The sequence below is a fragment of the Phascolarctos cinereus genome, unplaced genomic scaffold (genome assembly GCF_003287225.1).
Source record: "Phascolarctos cinereus isolate Bilbo 61053 unplaced genomic scaffold, phaCin_HiC Scaffold_9;HRSCAF=440, whole genome shotgun sequence".
Taxonomy (NCBI): domain Eukaryota; kingdom Metazoa; phylum Chordata; class Mammalia; order Diprotodontia; family Phascolarctidae; genus Phascolarctos; species Phascolarctos cinereus.
The window spans coordinates 218,442,310-218,452,442 of record NW_027556402.1 but is presented as its reverse complement, the minus strand read 5'-3'; positions in this window follow the sequence as shown (position 1 = coordinate 218,452,442).

Below are 10,133 nucleotides of genomic sequence, written 5' to 3'. Positions count from 1 at the left end.
GATGAAGAAACTGAGGCCCAGAGAGGTCAAGTGACTTGTTGAAGGTGACTTACCCAAGGTCACACTGGAAGTAAAAAGCTAAACTGGGATTCATACTCAGTTCCTTTTTCAAATCCAATGTTTTTTCCACCATGTTATGGTGCCTTCCAATCACTGAACTGAAGGATTGGAAGGAACCTCAGAGACCATCCAGTGAAATCCATATATAAACAAGAATCACTTGTAGGACAGTCCCAGCAAATAGTCCTCCAGCCTTTTTTGGAATAGTTCTTATGCAGCAAACTCATCTCCTGTAAAGTCAGCCCATTCCATTCCCAGAGAGTTCTAATTCTTAGGAAGTTTTTCTTTATACCAAGTCAAAATTTGCCCCTTTGCCAATCCATCATTTTTATTTCATCCAGACATTATCCTAATTCTTCAAGTGCTTAAATGTTTAAGCACTGACTACATGCAGTTTTAAAGATTAGAATTAATGATGGATTGTACAATATTAGCCCAGGGGCAGACTCAGCAATACTGGGGTGAAATGTTCAGATGCAAGTGGCCAGCATTATGGACGGTTAGAGCAAGAAGGGACTTTGCAGGTCATCTCCTCCAATTTTCTCATTTTACAGAGGAAAAAGGTAAAGGAAGTTGTTCAAGGTCAGAGAGCAAGTTGAATTGTAGGTCTTGTACTAGGAAACAGGTCTCCTGACTCCCATTTCAGTGTGTTTGCCTTGATATTGCACTGTCTCCATTTTACTCCCAAGTCTAATTTTTAAAAGACTTTGTTTTTATTTTGCTTTTTATTGTTGCTGTTTCAAATTTTAAAAGGCCATATAACTCAGGAGATGGACCAGTGGGACTGCTGAAAACCAGAAGCTGTATGAGAAAAACAAAATTCTTAGTGCAAAGAATTTTAGTCTTTTAAAAACTAAAAGTCCAAAACTCCGCCCAATGAGTGTATTCCCTCTATAGAGTGCCTGGCAAGTAGGCATATATCTTCTTGAACACTTGCAATGACAAAGAACTCATTACCTGAAAAAGTCTTCCTTTTCATTTTTGGATTAGCTATTAGGAAATTCTTCCTTCAATTGAGCTGAATGATATCTCTGCCTCATTTCCATCCATTAGTCCCCGTCCTCCCCTTTAGAAGCAAGCAGAATAAGTCTAATAATGCCTAGTTCACATGACAAGCTTTCAGACATCTGAAAATAGCTATCATGCCACCCTAAGTCTCCTCCAGACTAAACATACACAGTGCCTTCAAGCAGTACTTATGGGTCACCTCATTCTCCTAATTGTCCTCTGGACATACTCCCATTTGTCAGGATTGTCATAAAGTGACAGTCCATGGCTTTTGAAAAGAATTCATCAAAAAATAAAGTCATGAATAGAAGAGAATCATCTGGAGATAATTATTAAAATTGCCCACATTTTCTGTCCACCCAGCAATCCTTGTCCGCTTGGCATATATGTGCTTGACTGGTGGAAAAGAATTTCAAAATTGTATTAAAATCTTAAGAAAGTTTCCCAAACCCTCCAAAATGGGCAGGGAGTTTAAATTGTATGGGGACAACTCATTAGCATCTTAGAGGACTGGTGGTAGTTTTCTTAAGGGTCATCTATAATGGATATTTCACTGGCATACCAAACTCAATGTGGCCAGAGGGAAATTCATTATCTTCTGCCCCCCCCACCCCCAACCCATTCCTCATCCAAATGTTCCAGTTTCTATTGAGAGTCCCATTATTCTAGTCACTCAGTTCACAACCTCAGGACTGTCCTTGACTCTTTCCTTCTCCCTCAAGTCCCCATATCCAAACTTCTTAAATCTTGTCAGTTTCACCCTTTACAGAGTATATCTCCCACTTTTGTACCATAGCAGCTGCTTAACAAACAGAGACACACCAAGGGTTTTAGTGTGATCTGAACTTGGAGTCAGGAATACCTGGATTCAAATCTGATATCTGACATGTAAAGCTGTGTGACCTTGGACAAGTGACTTAAATTTTCTGGATTATTTCCTCTTTTGCAAAATAGAGCTAGTAATACCCAATCCTGCCTCACAGGTTCATTGTGAGGATCAAATGAAATGATGTGGGTTAAGTGTTTAAACAGCTAAAATGCTCTATAAACATAGGATGTTAATGAATGGTGGCTGAATTGAAATGAGTTGTATTCCACAAGAAATCCATCAATTAAAGGGAATAAATGTGCATTCTCAAACAAATAATCATAGTGTCTATGAGTAAAAGAAAACAAGGTCCCCAGTCCTGTTTCTCCTCCTCATTCATATTCCTCTTCTTGCTTTGGGGGTCAAATGTCAAAGGCAAGATAATTAAAGGGACAAATCATGAAATCCAAAAGGGATGGCAGAGCCTGTGTTTGAAAACAAACTAAGCCTTCTCTCCCATCTGGCTCTGTGAATTGTTTCGCAGTAATTAAAAACTGTTTTCCATCACCTAGGGAACAGATCTCAAATTACAGTATTATTATTGTTACAGAACAACCAGGAACATATTTGTGATTTGAGGGGATCAAGTCACGTCAGTAGCAGGTCCTGCCCTGGGGGCTTACCATCTAAATATTCAAGGAAAGCACCTGCTTTCAGTGGATTCCCATTCTGAAATTTGCATGTGCTATTTAAAGGTGATTGGAGTGTGTTAACACTATACTTTCTCTGGGTAGGCCCAAACTTGCAGGCTCCAATCAGTAGGCACTGATTGAAATGCTTTCAATGACTTTGTAACTAAGAATGATCTTTTTAGGGCTAGTTTTTCAACTTAAGAGAACAAGAGTACAAGTGAAGATGGGATGCCACTTGTCAAAGTATCACAGATTTAGAGCTGGAAGAGATTGTAGAGGGTTTCTACTCCAACCTCTTCATTTTACAAATTGGGAAACTGAGATCCAAGCACATTAAGTAACTTGATCAGGGTCACATAAGTCACATGCTAGAGACAGGATTTGAACTTTCTGTCACTAGACCCCAAATCCTGCAGCCTTTCCAGTACTCCAGGCTGCCTCTTAGATATTTGGTCTTACATTAAGGTGGGAAATTCCACCCAAATTACTCATCCCTTTGGGTATGAGCATTTAAGGCCACTTATAAAATGCAACTATTTTCTGGGAAGGGACATTAACATCTTAGCTCAAATTAGTTATCTGAGTAAATAACTGTCTAGATGTTACAAGGAGGTCGATTTCTGCCCACCATAAGGAAAAACTTCCTAAGTCTTAAAGCTGTCTAATAATGGTTGACCTCCACCCCTGCTAGAGATGAGAGGTCTACTTATAATATTAATAATGACGACAACAACAATAATTCACATTTACGTGAAAGTATGGAGTACTTTAAGGTTTAAAAAGGTATTTTCCTTGCTACATCCCTATGAGATAGGTAGATGTACTCGAACAAGGTATTATAGATGCACTTCACACTTCTGGCAGCTGTAGGTCCAGACACCCAACTCTATTCTGCTTCTCCTTCTATCTTTCTGATGACTCCTTTTTGGCCTCCTTCATTCATCTTTCTTCCTCTCACTTCCTAAATTCATACATTCTTCAACATTCTTTCCTAAACTCTTTAAGAAGTTTGCCCTTTATTTTCCTCCATACCTCACCTTATTCCCTTCCCATTCTGTACTTCTCCTCCTCCTCTGGGTATCCTTCTCCCTGCCCCCCTCACATTCTAGCACCCCTTTATGAATATAAGCTCCTTGAAGGCAGGGACTGTTTTGTTGGTTTAGATTTGAATTCCCAGCTCTTGGCATGGTGTGCCTGACAAAAAATCTGTCGGTTTATCTACCTATCATCTCTCTCCTTCCCCTCCCTCCTTCCCCCATTCCTTCTCTCTCTTTCTCTCTCTCTGTCTCTATGTCTTTCTCTCCCCTTTCTTTGTCTCTCTCTTTCTCTCCTCTCTCTCTTTGTCTCTCTATGTTTCTGTTCATCTGTCTGTCTCTATCTGTCTCTGTCTCTCGGTTTCTCTCTCTCTCTCTCTCTCTCTCTCTCTCTCTCTCTCTCTCTCTCTCTCTCTCTCTCTCTCTCTCCCTCTCCCCACCTCCTTGCATCCTTTCTCTTCCTATGTCTTCTCGTCTTCTCCTTTATCAAGCCCTCTCACTTGGTGATGCCATCTACTTCCACGACTTCAATCAATCAGACCACCCCAGATTGGTACCTCGACCTCCAGTGTGTCCAATTGTTTGCTGGACACCCAGTCTCCTACTGGATGTCTTACTCACATTTAAAACTAAACAGGTCCAAAGTGCATACATCATTCCCTCCCCCCCAACAACAATAAGAACCCCCCCCCCAACCCTTTCCCTCCTTCTAACTTGCCTCTCTCTGCTGCTATAACCACCAGCATCCCCTAGTTTCCCAGGCTTGAAATTCTCGTCATTTTCAACTTTTCCCTTCCTCTCACTCTCACGTATTCATTCACCTTAGGGATCTGTCAGTTCTGCTTGTGTAACATCTCTCCTATGTGTCTTGTAGCATTTGTTGCACCTTGTGTTTCTTGTGCTATATAACTAAAAGTTACGCAGACTTCCATCACTCCCGGTTAGGCTCTCAACTCTTCACACCTACTCTATTATGAGAGCTTTCTGATTGGTTATCTCACTGCCAATCTCTTTTCTTCAATATACTATTCACAATTCTGCAAAAGTAATCTTCCTCATGGACAGCTCTGCCCATGTTATTACCCTGCTCATTTTCACTGGCTTCTTGCTACCAATATGGTAAAATGCAAATTGCTTATTCTGACATTCAAGGCTCTCTAAAATCCTACCCCAGACTGAAGAGGTAGCATGATACAGTAGATCTACCATGGGATCTTAAGTAAGAGAATCTGAGTTTGAATTCCCAAGTTGCTTCACTCATCTGGGGCTCAGTTTCCCCATTTGTATAATTAGAGGGTTGGAATACATGGCTCTGCAGTCCCTTCTAGTGCTAGATTGATGAGCCTATCAATGAGCTTTATTTTACATTACTCTGGCTCACATTTGCTATGTTCTAGCTAAAATGGACTACTAGCCATTCCTAAATCTTACCGTATCCTCTCCTAATCCCCCTTGCATTTGAACACCCTTTCAGGGAGTAGAAGGGCAGCTAGGTGGCACAGTAGATAGAGCATTGGGCTTGCAATGAGGAAGGCTCATCTTCCTCAGTTCAAATCTGGCCTCAGAGACTTAGTAGCTGCGTGATCCTGGGCAAGTCACTTCACCTTGTTTGCCTCAGTCTCCTCATCTGTAAAATGAGCTGAAGGAGGAAATAGCAAACCACTCCAGCATTTCTGCTAAGAAAACCCCAAATGGAGTCACAAAGAGTCAGACACAACCAATCAACAACAACAGCAACAGAGTTCTATCTCCATATTTTGAAATCCTTCCTTCAAGATCCAGCTTGGTGACTCCCTCCTAACAAAAGAGAAGCTTCTCTGATGTCTGAAGTAAGCCCTCCTTTCCTCAGGCTCTAGCCCTCTCTATATGCCCTCTCCTATACACTTATCCCATTCCAGTCCATATTCTATTTACTGGTGTACCTGTCTTACACACTGACTACACTGAGGACCTATCATAGTGACATGAGAGATGTGCTGGCAAATATTTAATGACTAGCACTCCAAAGAAAACATATTTACACAAGACATACTTTTAAATTTAATTGGCATTAACATTTTCCCCATAGCTTTAAGTCTAGACAATCTACAAAGCAATAAATTAAACCTTGATCTGACGCCTTTGCCAAGCTCTGAGGTGCAAAAGCTCTTATGATAATTGAGTAGGTATGAAGAGCTGAGAGCCTAATCGAGAGTGATGGAAGTCTGTGTAACTTTCAGTTATATAAATTTAACAATCGGCTCTCACAAGCTTTTCTGAGCTGGCACCAGTATTCTTGGATTTGGTTCTTAATTTTCAAATAGGGAAACTGAGGCCTAGAGGGAAAATAACCTGCTCATATTCACACAGGGAGTAGATAGCACATCTGGGCTTTGAGTCAAGTTCTTCTGAGCCTTATAAATGTAGTAAACACATCACTAATGGATTTATATTTTGGAGATGAAGAGGTTTCAGTCTTGTGATTTCACTGGTATAGGGAACTTCTGGTATTCTGCCAATGCAAATCAGCAGCTAGTCTGTAATGTAAAGTTTCATATAGTTGTCTGAGGGTTCTGTGAGATTGATTCATTTACCCATGGGCATACAGCTAGTGTATAAGAGAGGCATGACTTGAACTCAGGTCCTTCTGACTCGAAGGCTGGCTCTCTATTGTCTATAGCAGAGTGCATCTTAATAAGAAGTAGCAGAGTCTTAAGGTAGAGACAGGAGACAGGAGACAGAATGGAGCAGAGAAGCTAAGTGGCCACCAGCACCTTGACCACCATCTCTCCTCAGATCTCAATGAAGGCAACTCAGGACCCTGAACCCCAAAGCCTTGGAAATAGCCATGTTTCCAGGCCCTCCGCCATCATCCTAGGAAACAAAGCCTTCTGGAAATGAAGCCTGGTGGCTTCTCCCACAGGTGTTACAGCCACTACTGGGACTCAGAAAAGAATATCCTTGCCACAAAAGTCCTTGGCACCATCGAATGGTTCAACAGCAGAAACAGAAACGATTTTGTTAAGTGGCAATGATGTTAAATAGAGGCACCATCAGCGGCTTTGCTGCTGCACCCTCAGGACCACGGGATCTTTCCGTCTGACCTGTAGCTGAAATCTTCTATAGATATTGTTTCCTCCATTAGAAGGTGAGCTTCCTGAGAGCTGAGCTTAGCACAGTACTTTGCACATATAAATGCTTTTGTTCATTCATTCATTCATTCATTCATTCATCATTCATTCATTCATTCTGAGATGATCTTGGAAGTCCCTTCCAACTGTGGGATTGTGTCAGACCAGACTACTTTTCACAGTCGGGGAGGGTTGAAAAGAGTATGGGACATGGGGCAGGCCCAGTGTATTATCTCTGAGTGAAAATCCGATGAGGAGGCCTAGATAGATTGGAATAAAAAAAATGGATAGGAGGTACCTTAGGGGAGGAAGAGTAAGTGATCTGGGAGCAACAGATCTGGAGTTTGAACGGGGAAGGGAATAAACATTTATTAAGTACCTATCATGTGTCAGGTATCATGCTAAGCATTTTACCAATATTATTTCATTTGATTCTCACAGCAACCCTAGGAGGTAGGTACTACTATGATCCCCATTTTACAGTCGAAGGAAACAGAGGTGAAGTGACTCACCCAGGGTCACAGAGCTAGTAAGTGTCTGAGGCTAGATCTGACCTTAGATCTTGCTGATTCCAGGCCCAGTGCTCTATCTACTGCACCACCCAGCTATATCAAAAGGTACCTATTTACACAAGTCTTCTTACTTCACAATTTTACTTCAGGGGTTCCTATGTTTGGCTTTTGTATCTTCTGGTTACTTCTTTCTTTTTCCAATGCTTAGCACAGTGCCATACCCATAGCAGATGCTTAACAAATGTCAGTTGACTACTGTTTCCCCCATTCAGGCTTCTTGGGTCACTATTCCCACATTATCCCATGTCTGTTCCAGCATCACAGAATCTGAGGACTGGAAAGGACCTCAGAAGTCAGCTAGTTCCACTTAGACTTAACCAAGAACCTCCATACAACCTCTCCAACATGTCATTATTCAGCCTTTGCTCAAAGACCTTCAGGGATGGAAAACCGGCTATCTTTTTAAAAAATTTATTTAAAGTTTTGAGTTCTAAATTCTATCTTCCCTACCTCCCTCCCCTTCCCTAACCTCTCCCTGAGATGATAAGCAATCAGATAGAAGTTATACACGTGCAACTACATGAAAATTTCCATATTAATCATTTTGTATAAGAAGATAAATAAAATTTAAATAATGAAAGAAAGTGAAAAATAGCATGCTTTGGTCTGTATTCAGTCAGTATCAGTTCTTTCTCTGGAGGAGGAGAGTATGCTTCATCATTACTGCTTTGGGATTGTCTTGGATCATTGTATTGCTGAGAAGAGCTAAGTCATTCACAATTCTTCCTTGAACAATGTAGCTGTTACTGTGTACAACATTCTCCTGGTGCTGCTCACTTCATTTTGCATCAGTTCATTGTAAGTCTTTCCAGGAAAACCTGCCATCTTTAAAAGTGAATTACTCTACACCTCTAGGCAGCTCTGATTGGGTAAAAATTGTTTTTTCCTAAACTCTTTCTGCAATTTCCACTCATTGCTTCTGGTTCTGTTCTTGGAGCCAAGCAGGGCAAATCTAATCCGTTTCCACATGTAGTTGTACACGACCAAGGTATTCCACACGTAAGTCCTTGAAATCCTTGCAGTTGGCTATGATTCCTCCCTCGCGAGTTTTGTCTTTTCTGGGCTGAACATCTCCAGACCTTTCACTGGATCCTGATGTACTATGGTTCTTTCATGATCCCTAGAGCTCCAGTAGACAAATTCTAGTTTGTCACTGCCATTCCTAAAATGTGTTTCCCAGAAGTGAACACAATACTCCAGATGGGTCCAAGCCCCAGGGTCTGTGTTGGGGGCTCCCTTATCCTTGACCATAGAATGGAAAGCAACTGCAGTACCTTTGCCCAGAATGCCAGAGGGGAGAATGGAAATCACGTCAAAAGCTTTGTCCAAATAAGACAGTGCCCTCCAATGAGGGAAATGAATAACCGGTGGGGAGATGACAAGCCACTGTAGAAATAGAACCCACATGCTCTTATAAGTTTAAAACACTTCTGGCTTCTGTTCTAGGAGACTAAAACAGAGCAATCTGTCTCTGAGCAGAAGGTTCTGAGAGGAGGCAGAAACCCAGCAGGCCCAGCTGCCAGACAGCGTTCACCAAGAATCAGCCTTCCAAAGAGGTTCCAGGTCATCACTGCCACTGGCTAGATGCTCAGTGCAGTGTGGGAGGGCACACAAACATTCTCTTTATCTGTCCAGGGCTGATCTTACAAAAAAGATGCAATAAGTAGTTTCCTATTTAGTCTGATTTCAGGTTTCCTCAGAAGGTCCCTTTCCCAGCTCCTTTCTTTGCTCCCCTATTTATTCACTTCTAACTAAAATACCTCCATAGGTAAGCAAAACAATAACCTGAGATTGGGGTTTGAAACACAGAGTTCCCCCACCTTCACTCCAGGAGAAGTCATTAACTGGCTTAAAGTGCACACTATAGAAGACACAACTCATTTCCAATCCCTCAGGGAGAGCAAGTCTGGACAAAAGGAAGAATAGTAAGACTAAGAGGGTATTGGGTGCCCACCCACCCACCCAAACAGAGGAGAGGATTGTCACAGAGGCATTAGAAGAGTCTCAGGGTGTCTGGCTTTGCTCTCTTCCCCATTTTACACAAGGACCTTCTCCAAATGTGCAGTGAACCTCACAGATATAACTCGATTTGCAAAGTCATCATTCCCTCATGTATTTATAATGTCTGTTATTTTTTTTTGTTCAAATGAGAAGTCCCTTGCCTTTAAAGTGATAGGGGGAAATATAATATTCAAAATGTTTGGCTGGTCTATAGTCATATGAAAAAATGCTCTAAATTGTTATTGATTAGAGAAATGCAAATCAAAACAACTCTGAGGTACCACATCACACCTATCAGATTGGCCAACATGACAAAACAGGAAAATGATAAATGTTGGAGAGGATGTGGGAAAATTGGAACACTAATACATTGTTGGTGGAGTTGTGAAATGATCCAGCCATTTTGGAGAACAATTTGGAACTATGCCCAAAGGGCTACAAAAATGTGCATACCCTCTGACCCAGCAGTAGCACTTCTAGGGCTATATCCCAAAGAGATCAAACAAATGGGAAAAGGACCCACATGTACAAAAATATTCATATCAGCTCTTTTTGTGGTGGCAAAGAATTGGAAATTGAGACGATGCCCATCAATTGGGGAATGGCTGAGCAAGTTGTGGTATATGAGTGTAATGGAATACTATTATGCTGTAAGAAATGATGAACAGGCTGACTTCAGAAAAACCTGGAAAGACTTATATGGTCTGATGCTGAGTGAAGTGAGCAGAACCAAGAGGACTTTGTACACAATAACAGCCACGTTATGCAATGACTCAGGTTGTTAAACTGAACCTTTCTCAGCATTATGAGGATCTAAGACATTTCCAGAGGCCTTGGGATGGATAATG